Genomic DNA, 15,456 nt, shown 5'->3' on the forward strand with positions numbered 1-15,456 from the left:
TCACCATCCTGCATCCACACAAAGATGCCCATTACAACACACTGCTACCGAAAGGTCTGGAAAGATCTGGATAACTTTGGATCCAAGTCACAGTTCACTTTTATCGCTAGCAAGTTTCAGGAGCAGGTCCCTGTCCTGTTAACTTGCAATGATGGGGCATGGGAAATTCCCTGGTTTGGGTCGGGGGGCCAATGCCCGATGCGCTCTCTACTGCAAAAACAGGGGACAACTGCGGATCATCGAGAAGGTCTCTTAACCGCTTGATCCATGCTGCCAGATAGTGCTTCCTCCGGAACCCCAATAATGTGGATATTATTCCTTCGGGACCTAGATATCAGGTCCTCACACTTACTTTTGACGGCCTGAATGTATTTCATCCGGGTCTTCACCGCTATCTGCAATTCTTGCATGTGGTCCCAATCTGCTCCTCTCCCTCTTTATGCGAAGTGCCGCCTTTGCTAATTGCGCACATATGGATGTAACGTTTGTAGTAAAGTTTTTCATGCACTGTTGCAAACCCTCTAGTCATTGCTTCTGTCATCTGTTGTAGGTCGGGGTGAGCCGTAGAACCGCTGGGCTGAGGCAGAGGGTGGGTCTCTGGTGGTGTTTCTGGTTCCCCTCGGGCGTGGGGGGGGGGCTTTGGCTTTGGCAAATGTATCCATTGCCCTGCCCTCTTTGCCGCGTTGGCTTCTTTTGTCCTTATGGGGGCAATTTAGGGCTCAAATGAGATTGGTAACCATTCAGTAGGGTGTTCCCAGTGCCACCAAATGAGGCCCACGAGAGTATAGGCTCACCTATTAACTATGAAACAGCAAGGATCCTTGGACCAGTTAGGGGACCGGTCGGGAGCTTCCTTTCCACAGCACCCCTGTTTGTGTTGAAGGGAGCAATATGCAGTTTACACAACGGACGCCGGTGCAGACTTGCTCCACACCTCAGCAGGAGCGATACTGGGGGTCCAGTAGCAGCACACAGTGCAGTAAGGAGGGAAGGAGTCAGTTTATCGGGGACCACCGCCGCACTCCTTTGTACTTTGAACACTCAAGTAAGATGGCAGGCACCAGCAGGTCAATTTTGCAGAGACGTATAAGGCTGGGCAGCTGTACCTCTCAACAATTCCAAAACAATGACTTGATATTCGGGTGTCTCGGGGTGTTCAAACTGTTCTCTCCCCCTCAGCAGCAAGGACTAGTGTCCGGCCCCAACTGCACTTACTTTGTGCCCAGCACAGTACTGTCTGTTAACGTAACATGCCCCAGTCTAGTACGAGGGGACCAAGGAGCTAGCGGGAGACATGTTGGTGTGGCCCCCCCACCTCCCCAGGGGCTTGTTGTGCAGACAGTGCCTCTGTCCCTCACCACCGCAGCCCGGATCATTCAGAGGTCAGGGCTTCGCAGCTGCTACACTGCCGGAGCCTGGTCCCTCAAGGCCGCAACCACCCCTCCAGAACCACTATCCCTCTGGTTCCTCGTTCATGCCAGCAACGGCCCAGAGCTCCGCCTCCTAGCCGCTCCACCACCACGGGCCGCCAAAACCACGGCCGGCCCCAGGCAGGGTACAGGGGCAACACCAGTAGCAGGCACACACGCACCAGATGGCTGGGAATGGGGTCTGAGCCCACTGCACAGTCGCCACAGAAGGGAGAGGGCAGGCCCGGTGACCGCTAATTCCCACAGGCTTCTCAGCCTAAGCGGGCAGCAGTCCTCTCCCACACGCATGTTCCAACACCATGCACTCCTGGGCCTTCAGGACGCAGCCCCCGGGTCGCCGATCGAGACTTGGGGAGTTCAGGTCACTGTTGCTGGCCGAGTATCATCAGCTGCAGTCACTATTTGTAGGGAGATAGCTTTGCCACACGGAGCTCACAGACTGCGCAGCCATCTTCATCGGCTGCTGAACAGCGCCCCCACTTCTTGTTTAATAAGAAAAAGGCCTAATGTTCCCTATTGCTATGTGGGTGTTGCCTGCCTATGTAAATAACTAAGATGCTCGTCAGGAAGTCGGAAAATAAATAGTCTGCTGTCCAAAAAACGAATTCTAACTGGCCTAACACTATTCTAACAATACATGGCCAGGAGAATGTTTCCCTTCTCCTGATTGTCGTTTCTCACAATGTGTTTCCTTGGCTTCAGACTTATCGTTACTATTTGAAATTAGCCTATTATCTTGACACCTTCTGAATAAGTTCATGTAAATCTTTCACACGTTCTTTGGGCTATCTCTCCTCTTTAGGGATTGGTTTCCAGGAATCCCTTTTATTCTCAGTCTTATTGTTTGCTCCACACTGCCTTTCATATTTGTCACACATACTTTCTTAGATGGGATATGTTTGCTTGGTATATTATTCTCTTATAGGCTTTATTTGCCCTTACGTCATAGAGTTCTCCTTCTTAATGATTAGTCTCTGCCCCTTAATTTATCGGATACAGGGATCTTGGGGCTCGACATTTAAAGCTCTCTCATGTTTACTAGTGATTCTCTTTCTTTCCTTGTTACAGTTCCATTCATCAACATTATTTAAGATCTCGTCAATTTCACTGGCACAAGTTACTCTAAGGCCAGTTCTGAAAATCGCGGGCTCTGCGTCTCTCCTTGATTCTGCCTTTCTCTGGTGTTGCGCTGTCAGGGGGATTCCCGTGCGTACGCACACATTTCTCTGTTTGGTCTTACTGTGTGCTCCTCTTGCAGTCTCCTTCTCTCAGTTAAGTGAAGGTCTCTTCTTAAAGGCACAGATCCTCTTTTTTGTTCGTAACATTAAATGCATATTCTATAATCATGCCAGGCTCTGGATTCAATATTTTTCTTCACATCTGACAATCCCGTGTATGCCACCATGGTGATTTAGGGAGTTCCTCACAGGAATGAGAGTCCTTGTCCCCTAGGGGGGAGTCTCTCCCAGTGAGGTCCTACTTGCCCAGTCCCCTAGTGAGGATCTTGTGAAGGGGGCTCACCTCCCTAGCCTCCAAGAGGGAGGCTCCCTCTCGGGGAGAAGTGACAGATTCCTTTTTTTAATTCTTTTTTTTTTGTCACAGGAGGGAGACGTCTATACCGCTTTAATTTTCCCCCTTTTTATTGCACTGGTTAGTTAAAGTTAACATCTGGCATACTATGTCATTCCTCCCCACTTCCCTCCTCTCGATAGTTTTTTGTAACTTATTTAAAAATCAGTGAAATGTCAACTCTGACACAGTGAATGTTATTTAGTCTTTGGACAGCCAGGTTGGAGGGAGAAAGAAGGGAGGCAAGACCCAATTGTCCAACAATATCACTCCAGCTGAAACCTTCTCTGATGTATGGGATCATGTAGAAAATGTTCCTGTTACAAGATCCCCATGTCGGTTTAGTGATGTAATCCCTCTTATGCAGTTTGTGTGTTTTATGTGAGTGCGAACGCCTCTTTTGCAGCTTTAATATGCATATATAAATTAGAAACCTACAATTCCTGCCACTTCACTTGTTCCTTTTTCAAATGCAAAACAGGGATTGCAATTAAGATTGGATAAGCACGAGATAAAAGCAGCTCCTGGGTATCCAGCATTAACCAGTGACCAGAGCTACCACTGGGGAACAAGGAGCTAGCCAATAGAGTTCTGCAAATATAACCTCCACATAAAATACAAAGAAATAATGGTGTCTTTTATTTATGACCCCTTATGCTTTAAATGTCGTGCAGATGTGCTTGAATATTTTTTTCTTCAAGATTGTCCCAAATGCACAGAATTAAAATCACATAGGTTGGGTTGTTTGGCATCCGTTGACCTGGGGAGCCAAAAGTAGCTTCTGGTAGGTGTTGGTGTCCAGCTAACCTGGCTCTTCTAGGCCCTATGCAGGAGCTAAATAGCTCTCTGCAAAAAGGTTACACATCTAATATTGCTCCCATCAGGCTATTTTATGGACCACCTCCTATATCTTTGAATCTCTCGGGGCCATGTGACTCCCAACAGTGCTGTTACCTCATTCGGGATCTGTGTTCATTTATCTCAAGATTACTTGTCGAGAGTTTTTACTCCTATATATATAATTGCACTTTTTTAAATTCATAAATCTTGATCCAACATCTACAATTTGTATATTTCTAAATCACCTTTTTGTTTTTATTCCCACGCCATACAAGTTCTACGTGGTCAATGCCACAGTATTGGTGCCGTATCCTGTGTGCATCACCCTCCTAGTGATTGTTTCAGATTTACACATTTTTTGAAGTCGGGCACTGACTTGGGGATCTGAGGTTCAACATCACTTTCTTAGGACCAGTTTGCGCAAGTCAATTTTGTGTTTTACAAAAGGTTGTTAAACGTACTGTTCAATTTGCCTTTTCCAGTCGTTTTAAATAACTCCAACAAGTGATCCCAATTAGTACAACATGCATACGTGGAAGACGCGTTAAACCAAGATCTAGAATGGCCTTTTTTTTTAAGCTGGTCTTTAATTATCTCAGATTATATTTTGATATCCACAATTGTTGTGCAGTTCATTCTTAAACTCAACAAAAATTTCCCGTAGTTTCTTCTGTTTTTGTTTTATGTAAAATTATGTTGTGTTAAGTTGTCTTATACAGAGCGCACCGTTACCATTGGCATAGTCCCAGGCGCTCACGTGGCTCTGTAAGAAAGAGGGGGTGGGTGGATTAGTTAGGGAAGAGGGATAGGATAGAAGTTGTGCTCTTCTGTTCACATAGCTCTCAACCATTTGTATTGCAAAGGCGGGTGACATCACCTGATTTTGTTTTTGGCAGGTGAGCCGCCCATTGGAAGGAATGGGCGTGCAGGAGGCTTGCCGGGTGAGTCAGCCCTTTACAAGGCGGGTGACACCCGCCAAAAGCGTGTGAGTTGAGAGATACGAGTTCATGCTTCAGGAACTGGCATCCTGTCGATTTTCTAAGCCGAGTTTTGACTGTGTGCACTGGCTTGTTTTATCCAGAGGGGTGAGGCCCAGTGTCGGGGATTGTTTGTTGTTTGATGTGTTGGATGTTTGCTTTGCGTGTGTGGTACTTGAGGTATGCAAGAGAGGAGCGGGGGGTGGGGAGGGTTAGTAAATTGGCTACTCTCAATGTTTCTAACTTCCAATACCTCGGCTACCTTCACAATACCTCTGAGTTGTTGTACCCTGGCTAACCGTCCTGATTCATCTAATTGCTGTACTTTGGCTATCCTTGCGAGGTTCAATACATAGGTCGATTTTCACAGCTCTTCTAGGTGCTACACATTGGCTACCCTCAAAAAATCTTCTGAGTGCAATATATTGGTTGTCTTCATTGTTCATCTAAGTGTGGTGTATATTCTATGTTCATAAATCTATTTTGTGTGACGCATGGGCTGGTCCTCACCATTCTTCTAGGCGCAACACATTGGCTACCCTCAAATCTTCTGAGTGCAATACATTGGCTATCTTGATATTTTCATCTAGGTGAGGAGTATGTGCTGTACTTCTAAATTTATTGTGTGCAACACAAGGGCTAGCCTTCACATTTCTTCTAAGCGCATTATGTCAACTCCAAGAGCACAGTGCAGGACAACATAATGTTAAGAGTAGGTGGTAGTAATGATAGGGTTTTACCAGAGCACTGCAATGGCTGTACCCTCTACCCGGACCACCTTACATATGTGTAGCTGTAGGGTGTCCTGGCCGGTGCCCATGGGCAAATGGGATGGGAGCTGCCCTTTGCCGACTGCACGGGAGAGGCTGCCGTGGGCTTACTTCAAAGAGTACTTCGTAGAAATCACAGGGGTCGAAATTCAGATTCAAGAAGCAGGAGCTGAAAAGTCTCATAAAAATGTTCTGAGGATAGTGTACGCATACAAAAATTAGTTGGAATAAAAGATCTGTAGAAGATGAAGATTCTCAGAAAAGAAATGCTTTATAGATTTAGGATGCCACTCTGGAATGCCTGAAGAAAAATTGTGGAATTTGCAGAAAAATTGTGGAATTTGCAATCTATGATAAGGCCCTGAAAATGCTTGACCAGACTCTCCATCTTATTTTTGCTATGTTGCGCTGTCTTGCACTTGCTTAACGACTGTATCTTTTTATTAAGATCTTGTGCAATGTAATTTCTTATTTCTTTTGCTTTTTATTTATTTACTCTTATGCCAGCCTCCCTCTTTCTCTCGATTGCTACCTCTCAACTGGTTATTGGTTATATGTCTGCCGCTACACCCATAACTCTGTTGCTACTTCTATTGCTTTCTCTATCCTATCATTGACGGACACACGGTTCTTGCTGCCTCTTTCTCTGCTACCACCTTTTGTTCGCTCTCCTGCACCCATTATCTACCCTGCCCTACAGGATAAGGTTTTAAAAGTAACTCTGGTTGTGGGATTGGTTAAGACTGGAAAATGAGTTTATGGTGCATGAGTTGAATTTACTAGATGCCTCGATGTTTGCTACAAGCGCTACATGATTGAGGCCAAAGTCTATCACAGGGGTTATTCAACCATGTTTTAAGGAGCTTAGGATGAATGGTTGAGTTATACATGCTATGTATGATTCCAACCTGAGACACATAGTGGCATTTCTTACTGGGTTAATGCACCCCATGCAGAAGTCTGTATATCCTATCTAACAACATATGTGCTAATTGGTTGATATCTCGGCGTGTAGCTACGGCATAATGGCAAGATTTTTATTTATTTGTTTTTGCATTTGTAGAGTGCACAAAGCCCGCTACTGCTGGTTGCAGAGTGGAAGGGCAAGGGGGTATCAGAGAGGGGGTACAGTACAGCAAACTCAGATGAACAGTCTGTTTTTAAGTTGTTTCATGAATGTCCAGTATGCAGTTTCGGCCGTCAGATGGGGTGGCAGGGCGTTCCATTTCAAACGACACCAAAACATTAGTGAAATGTTATTTAGAAAAGCCAATTCGCACAATATATTATGTGGTTTCTCTGAGGGGCCATATACAGCATATAATTGTATCGGTGATTCTTTTTAAATAGCTGACAAACTGTTTCACAGTTGTTGCCCTAGCATGAAGATCCTGGTCCCACTTGACATTCCTATTGACGTATGTTAGTTGCAATGCATATGTAATTGCAGGCATACTTAGTAACTAGATAGTAACTGGCTTTATCTGTACATCTCGGCACAGTAATGTAAAGGTCAACGTATAAGTGGAGAGATTTGCAAGCAAAACCTACATTGGTATTTTTTTAAATCTGTAGTCTCCATTTAGAACCATAGTACACTTAAACTTTAACAAAGAAACGTAAGAGGGCTTCCTGCAGTACGTACTTGTAGGCCTTGCGTAACAGTTGTTAATTACATAATCTTACAGCCTTTAAGTGCTGCAAGAAAATATGTTATTAGGCCTTCTAATAAAAAGACTTTACAAGAAATATCAGTACTGTCATTGCTTTCCTGTAAGAAAAGGAGTGAAACTTACTCAGCTTTCATTCCAATGCAGGGCTGAATGAAACCCGTTTTTTATATTGTACACACGTTTTAAATGGTAGAAAGGCAAGTGTTCCTACAATGTATATATTTTTCTGGTGTCATGCTTTTAAGGAATGGTTCTGGTGGCACACTAGCTGTTTTATTTAGAAGTAAACTTTGTCTTGGCTCACAGTGTGGCTGATGGGGGGGGGGGGTGATGTATGTATGTTTCCAGGAGGCTAATTAAGCAGGAGCTGAAACCAGCTCCTGCCTTGGGCTTTCAAAGTGATAGCCAGGAGCTCTCTAATCTCTGCCAGGAGCTAAATAGCGCTCAGCGCCCCTCAATTTCAGTCCCTGCTATCGGGGATGGGGTAGGAAGATGGGCAGGGAAAAGGAAATTGAGGGTGAAGTAGGCCGAGGGAGCCTCAGCGTTTTGCTATGAAGATGGGGGGGCGGGATCGGGTGGAGAGGGGGGGAAAAGGACAGACAAACCAAGGACTACACCACAAAGGCAGTGCTTTCTACAGGCAATCTAGCACAAAAGGGATTGGCAATTGCACTAAAAACGCAGGTAAAACCCTCCATAATAACAGGCACCAGGTGCTTGTTGCAGAGGGTGACTTCAGACTACTAACAAGAAGGCAGGGCAAACCAGTAGCAAAGGACTCCAAAAACAGAGGCCAGGCACACCTGACTGCCTCAGCCAACTGTTATGAAGATGCGAGGAGAACTGTTGCTTCTAATGTGCTTTCATGCTCCATATCACTTCAGTGTAGTGGGCTCATTGATGAACTAAAAACTAGATTATACTAATGCTATTCTTACTGACATTCCTAAATATCAACTGTAATCAGCCCAAAATGCAGCTGTTAGGCTGATCTTTAGAGTACCTTTCCCTTCTTTAGTTGTTAAAAACGTGGGTGTGAAGATTTCTGCCTCATTGTCTATACAGGCCCAGGTTCGCGCAGTATGCCAGACTGTTCACTATGAATTGCATTTCTACCAGCCCCCGCCCCCGCTTTACCCTCTGGTTGTTTCTTCTTTAACATCTGGATCTTTGGACTATTGTAACTCGCCTTTTCTCACTCAATCTACTTTTCTTCTCCAGCGATTGCAAATTCTGCAGCCATCCAGGCTAGCCACTGGCTCTGCTAGATATTCCTCTCCTTCTCCTATTCTGAACGCCTTCTACAAAACGGGGCCTGAATATCTGCAAGTTAAATTTGCCCATTACTGCCCCCCCCACCCACTCCTCGTTCCTATGCCCCTCAACTGCTTTGCAGATTCTTGTTCCCTGCTTCTATTATGCTCGTGTGGGAGGCTGCTCTTTCACTGTGACCGGGCTCAGTTATGGACCTCCACCCCGCTGTCCCTTTATGAGATTGTTGACCATCTGTCCTTCAGGCGTGTCCTGAAGGCTTTTTTGTGCACAGCTTGAGCTTTGCTCACTGCCTCTTTGCTTGATCCCTTTACAGTTTCTACCTCATTAGCGCCATGATGCCCTAGTTGGGGAAGGTTGCGCTTACAAAATGAGGTTAGCATAACCTAAGTGTACATCTGTGTCCATTCTTTGATGCTCCCTACACTGGTTGGTGGTAGGTCAAAGAATTGATTTTAAAATTCTTTGTCTAATAATCTTTCTACCATCCAACCAGATCACTTGGATCAGGAGACAAAACGTTATTGGGGATACCTCCCTCCAGCTGTATCCAAAGGGGAGATGGTACGCTTCTCTGTGTACGTTCCACGATTGTGGAACTCTTTGCCCATCAATCTGTTAATATGCCCTTTATATTGACATTCTGTAAAGCTCTTCAAGCCTACTTATTTTAATGATTCTTCTTCTTTGTTTTCTCAGTAAACAGTTCTGTGATCAACCTTCAACTATTACGACCTGCGCCTAAATGCAGTTTATTGCCAGTTACAAATACAAGTAATGAGGAGATGCATGCAAAAAGCTATTCGACTGTGAGTTGATGTAAGTTTCAAGTGCTTGTCTATGACTGTTAATCCATACAATACAAGAATTCAAATCAAATTTGTTGGCGCAAGAATATTTTCTTCTTCAAAATTTGGCATCAACAAGTTAGACAAATTAGGCTCAAGGATGGCTCCCATGGAAGGACTAGACCTAACATTTTAGCCAAACCACACTTTGCGTTTTGCTTCCATAATGGTGCTCTATGGAGTACATGTTCCCATGCCTTATTCAACATTTGCATTAGTCATTGATTAATGATAATTGACTCTTGGCAAGTAAGAAATGGTCTGCTGTCTGTATGTATAGAATTGAGGTGACAAGTGACTTTTTTATGGTGGGCTAGTAACTTAACAGGTGGAAACTGTTTGATTTTGAAATACTGAGGCGTTTTTCTTGTATAGAGCGACATTGTTCAACACTGCTGTTCTTTGGCAAGCTGAGAACATGGGTAATCGGGTACTGGAGTACAGCAGTGTCTGACAGTTTAGTTGATAGTGAGAGGGAATGAGTGATGGGTGGAGTTAGCTGTGTGAGTGGCAGGCTGAACGCTTTATCCGGTGGAGCGAACAACAAGTGACTTAGGCTGGTCTGCAGCAGCTGGCCACACAAGTCAGGCTTGAACTCCAAACTGGGTCTAGAAGCTCTGCCAAGTAAAAGCAGAGCCACGAGATGTGTGACTGGGCGCAAGGAAAATGCTGAGCAGGACCTAGAAGACGTACGTTGGGAGCCAAGCAAAAAATAATTTGTCCATACGTCTCTTTCCGTCTCAAGAAGTCCGAATTCCTGTGCATTTTAGCTGTGATGCTGGTGGGGAAGATTGATTTATTGATTTGATAGATTCGGAACGTTTGCACAGCTCAATATACCCCTTGAGTTTATTTTGTGACCTAACACCACCTTACAGGTATAGTAAATACTTCTGTTGGGCTCAGAAGATATTGGAAGGTACAGTGCGACAGATGTCAAAAAGTAGCACAATCATTTTTGCAGCCTGGACTACGCCCTTTGCCCCCTTTGGTTTAAAGTTTAAAAGTAAGTCTTCACGGCAGAAGATTGTTGTGGGTGCTGAGGGTCAACTGTGGCTAGCATTGGACAACTTTGGCGGCCTCCTGATATAGACCTTGAAATCCTGGTCAAACAATGTTAAAATGCATAGATTCAATATATTGATCTCCAGGCCTCTTTTCCAAAGGCCACTGCATTCTGCACTCTTTGAAGTTCAGTGACCCGATAGGCATGAAAACTGTGTATAGTGTATTGGCATAATCTAGCTCCTGAACGCTGTGAGGGCCCCTTTGTTACTGAGATGGAAGGGGAAACAGCTTAGTGCAGTTGGGGAGGGGGGGGAACAAACTACTGACCAGAGCCTTGGTTTTAAGGACATCTGATCATCAAAAAAGAACACTAGGTTTGTGCTTGAAAGGAATAGCTGTCCAAAGATCTGAGGAGTAGGAGCTGGTTGAAACTTTGCCCCTTAGAGAATGATCTCGAATTTCGAACTATTTAGTCTGTAAATAATGTTCTCTTTAGAATTGGTGTCCTTGGAAGTCAACCTGTATCCTTGACATGTTAACATAAATGTGGTTGTCGTTAACTCAGAATTATACAGACTTTTGGGAAGGTACCCACAGTGTCAAATAAAGGGACCAAATAAAAATGGAAAAGAACCAGTAACTGGATGGAGCTCAGTGGCAACAGGTCAAATCTACAGGGCTGGTCCAAAAGAGGTGGTAGTGTGCCCATGTGGGCACCAACATTGTAAAAGACGGTCGTCTGCTTTATTTCTGAGGAACATTCTGAAAGGAGGATATCGGAGCAAAGATGTGCATGTTCAAGAAGAAAGGGACTTGTAATCTAGAAATGAAAAGGACAGTATCCTGCACAATTACTGGTGCTGCATTCGGTTCCATGTGTTGAAATGGTGGCAGAAATGGCCATGGACACAAAATATCACCACAAAAAGGCCATGGTTTTGCCGTCGCAATCCATGTAAATGATGCGGGAGACACCCCCGCAACTCCTGGATCCATTATACCATTTAAGGGGAGCGGGGGATGACACCCCCGCTCCCCTTAAATGGTGTATTGGGGTACACCACAGGTCAAACCACAGCATTTTTGCAGTGATTTATTTTGTACAGGCAACATTTTTGCTGCAATCTTATCACTGCATACCCTGCATTCTACTAGGAAGCCTGGTAAAAATGCTATTATACTGTAAAGGGACAATTTCATTAAACATTTGCTTAAACATGAATGTAATTGCCAGTCGCATCATGTAGAAATCCAAAAAAACGTGTAAAAAGTGCTTGGGGCAGATGACTTTCCCACCAACTCGGTTGAGAGCATGGCATCTGGTACAAAGTATCAATAATAGACTGACAATCTGAAAGGGATCAGCACCTTTTACAAAGTATCAAGAGATTTTACTGCACAAAAGATTTTCCACTCAATTGCAGTGATACCGTACTGTAATTGACTAATTAGCAAGTAGTATGCAGCTATTCTGTGCTCCATTTTGTATCCTCTTTCCAACCTGCTTCCTTTCTATCCTTCCTTTCTTCTTTCCTCCATTTTCTTTCTTTGTATTTCCCAATACGTGTTCATTTGTCTGCCATACTCCCTCGCCTTAACTATACCTTTTCTTCATTCTTACTTTATTACTATATCGTTATCGTTAGTTCTGTTTCTGTTTTTTTTAATTCTATGTATCTATTTTTTTATCCTATTTATCTATTTCGTTTCTCCCATTCTTTCTTCCTATCCATCTATTCCTCTTTCCTCCTTGCTCTTAAATTAATTTGTTTCCTTTCTCTTCCTTTCAACTGACAAACATAAGACCCACTGCGCTCACATTCGGTCAGTCTGTGCAGTTATCTAATGAATAAGGTATTGCAAGATCTGACAAATCCAACTGATATATTTTTTTTCTTTCCCAAACAAGAAAGACCAACCTTGCCTCCTATCCCTAAATATCATACATCGATAACGTGTGTATTGGGCCTTCCTATGCCTGGTAAAAAAAAGTCTACAGAGTATGAACCATTATCCTTTATAACGAAATCCATTCTGATTATTAAGCTTTTTGATTATTAAGCTTTTTATCCAGTCTTAATGGATATACCTATCTTTTTTCTCTTTTTTTTTTGTTTTGTGCACAGGTATGTTATTTTTTAAACTTGTTCATGCCACCAGCCACCGTATGCAAACCTCACAGTGGGGATGTTAGACACATAACTCTTCAAATTCCCATCTATTTGTGTCTTCTATGTGTATAAAGTGATGATAGTAATTTTCATACCAGAGCACTTCATTCAATTCCCTACCCGCAACATTATTGGGGGGATCTCCTGAAGCTAAATGAGGACATCCCCATTATGCACACTGGATGATGTATTAGTGACCATTCAGATAACGCTCATCGCGAACTAAGTATTCTTTGCTTTGTGGGGATAAATAAGAGTCAGATAAACAACGAATAGAGTGGGGCATAATGACTTCTGAAAGGAATTTTGTTAGTTTGAACTGTGGCATTATGTGTTCGGTTCCTTTCAGAGATGACACAACTGTTAGCTTATTCTTGGTTTCGGAAGTTAAAAGTGTTTGATAAAAGCCACACGAAAGTCTGATGTATAAATGCTCTGATCATATTTAGCGATCCAAAATTAGGTTTGCTTGCCTTTTCTTCTTAAAGAAAATGGTGGCAAAGATATGACTTCAATTTGTCCAAACTTCTGAATTGTTATCCACTGGATAATTTAGCAGATCATAACTTGAAGGAAGTTGAACACGGTAGAGCTTGGGGTGGTTACAAATTGGAAGAATAAGTGGTGGTTTGCAGGGTCTGTTTTGAAAGTCATAATGTTGATGGTAGCTGTGTTTCAAGGAGGGGACTTACCACTGCTGTTGTCGTCAGGAGGAAAATGACGCACCTCTTGATTGTATAGGAGGACTTGGGGTGGTGAGGCGAAGTAGGTATGTGGTTGCAAGTGGTGGAGACCAAAAGAAAGGGGCAAATACAGGGACATATTGTAAAACCAACTTGCTTCATGTCAATAGGGGAGAGATGGCAGGTGGCAACATTGAGGAGTTCTTCAAACATTCAGAGGGAAGGTTTTGATAGGCTGGTGGTGTGGAGATTGTTGCTCTCATCATGGGGTATTACCTGTTTTTAAGATGACCGTATATGCCCTATGATGCAACACTGTGACTCAGTAATTTCCAAGGCTCTTTACAACACATCTAGGGATTATTTTCTAGTTTGTGCCTTTACTAGGAAATTGTCAATGTAAGGATGGATATGAAAGTCTACTAGACGATGGTGCTGTAATTAAATATACATGGGAGTGAATAGAGCCAATCCTCAGTTGAACAGGAACGCCCTGAACTGGCACTGACATTATCAAGGGAATTGGAACCAGTCGGAGCACAGGTACTGTGGACAGCCTACTTCCTGCATTATGTTGCCTTCAATCTCCCTGCTTCTTGTCCTCATTCCTATGTCTCAGATATTTAACTATTCTTGTAGGATTCCTGCTCTAAGAAAAGCTTGTGGATGAACAGTACTACCTTAGTCTTTGAATATGCCCTACCAAAGTGGTAATTCTGTGTTCTTTGGGTGTAATATAGATATCCTCATTTGGTTAGTTGCGGTAACCGCTCACTGGCCCAGGGATCCAGGTGCAAAATATTTTCCTGTTTGTCCCAGTACTATGGGTGCCAGAGGGATGCAGGGGCAGTCAGAAGGATAGAGAGCAATTTACGGAACATTTGTATGGTAACTGATCCTGGCACTTACTGCAGTAGGCAACTTTTAGTATACACACAGGCACTGTTTAGAGCAAAATGCCTCTTCGGGCAAGTGTCCACTTCAAAATTACCATAAAATAACAGAACATCTGGTAGCCAGGAGCATCATTGTGGAAACAAACAAGTTTGCCTGCAACTGTAAGGAAAACATAGTGTTTCCAGGGAGATACCGTTAGTCTAGTTAAAGATTGTGATGATCACCATTTTACACCATGCACACCACAAACTGTCTCTAAGCATTTTGACAAGTGCTGTTATCCAGCTCAATCATAGTGTTTCATAAATCTTTTAATTAGATTTTCTTTCATGTTTAACATAAGAAATGAAAATGGAAAAATGAGTCTGTACAGCTACTCTGCCTGAGACCTGCACATGGAACCACTCTGTTTTTCTGATGGCGCAACCTCTCATTACTTTATTTTTAAATGTCTTTATTGGCATTTGTGAATAAGCTTGTACAAGGATAAGATTCTGGAAGCAGTTACATACAAAATGCAATAACTGGCGAAAATGTAATATGCTGATCAGCTTATAACCAACGACAAAACTATTAATAAAGAACAAACTAAGGAAAAGAAGAGAAAAGAAATAACAATAACATTAACAGTGACTGTCCCAACTCTCGGTGTGGTTTCTTAATCGATGTAGCCAAGTTCGGGGAGTGGGTCCGGAGGCGGGTATCAGCTTTGCTCCCTCAGTACAGTTGCTGGGTGGAGCCCATGGGTGTGGCGGGCTAATCTGTAGTGTCTGTTGCTTTCTAGGATGCAAGGGGGGATGGGTTCAAGGAGGTTTGTAGCTCGTTGCAAAGACCATGTCTCTAAGGAGGGCTTTCCAGGCCTCCAGCACATTGCTCACATCGTCGCCGCCGCATCTGTTTCCCTCCTCCCAGGCTATAGTCTCAGCCGTAGTCCATCTTTCCATTTCCCTGATCCAGGGGTCATACCTGGGGCCCGCTGGGGCCTTCCAGGCCATGGCAATTGATCTCTTGACTAGAAGGCAGGCCATATCCATAAGCTTCGTCAAGTGTTTGATTTTACCAAGTCTCGGGTAGGTGCCCAGTAGGCACTCCTTGGGTGTCCACTCGTAAGTTTCTAGGCCAGCATTCCTGCAGGTCCGTTCAGCGGCCTGCCAGAGTTTCTGAGATTTGGAACAGGTCCAAAACATGTGAATCATGTCCGCCAGGTCTGAGGAGCACCAGGGGCACCTTGAGTCCGCTTTGTTGTTGAACGTGGATATCCGGTGAGGGGTCATATACGTCCTGTAGAGTACGTTCAGTTGGATCAGTCTAAACCTGG

General features: G+C 43.8%; 1 protein-coding gene across 12 annotated transcripts in view; it reads left to right on the top strand.

Moving 5' to 3' along the window:
* The window catches only part of ZNF362 (zinc finger protein 362), a 392,486-nt gene that overhangs the window by 21,651 nt on the left and 355,379 nt on the right, over positions 1 to 15,456 (top strand). Inside the window, exon 2 of one of the 12 annotated variants that reach the window (XM_069610840.1) lies at positions 9,231 to 9,350. The exons of 10 other annotated variants lie outside the window; for them this stretch is intronic. The gene's annotated coding sequence lies outside the window, so the exon portion shown is untranslated. Of the gene's footprint in view, positions 1 to 7,863; positions 9,351 to 15,456 lie in introns of those variants that run through there. One more of the 12 variants, XM_069610841.1, reaches the window with a different exon arrangement.

The sequence above is a fragment of the Ambystoma mexicanum genome, chromosome 8 (genome assembly GCF_040938575.1).
Source record: "Ambystoma mexicanum isolate Mex_15411 chromosome 8, UKY_AmexF1_1, whole genome shotgun sequence".
Classification (NCBI taxonomy): Eukaryota; Metazoa; Chordata; class Amphibia; order Caudata; family Ambystomatidae; genus Ambystoma; species Ambystoma mexicanum.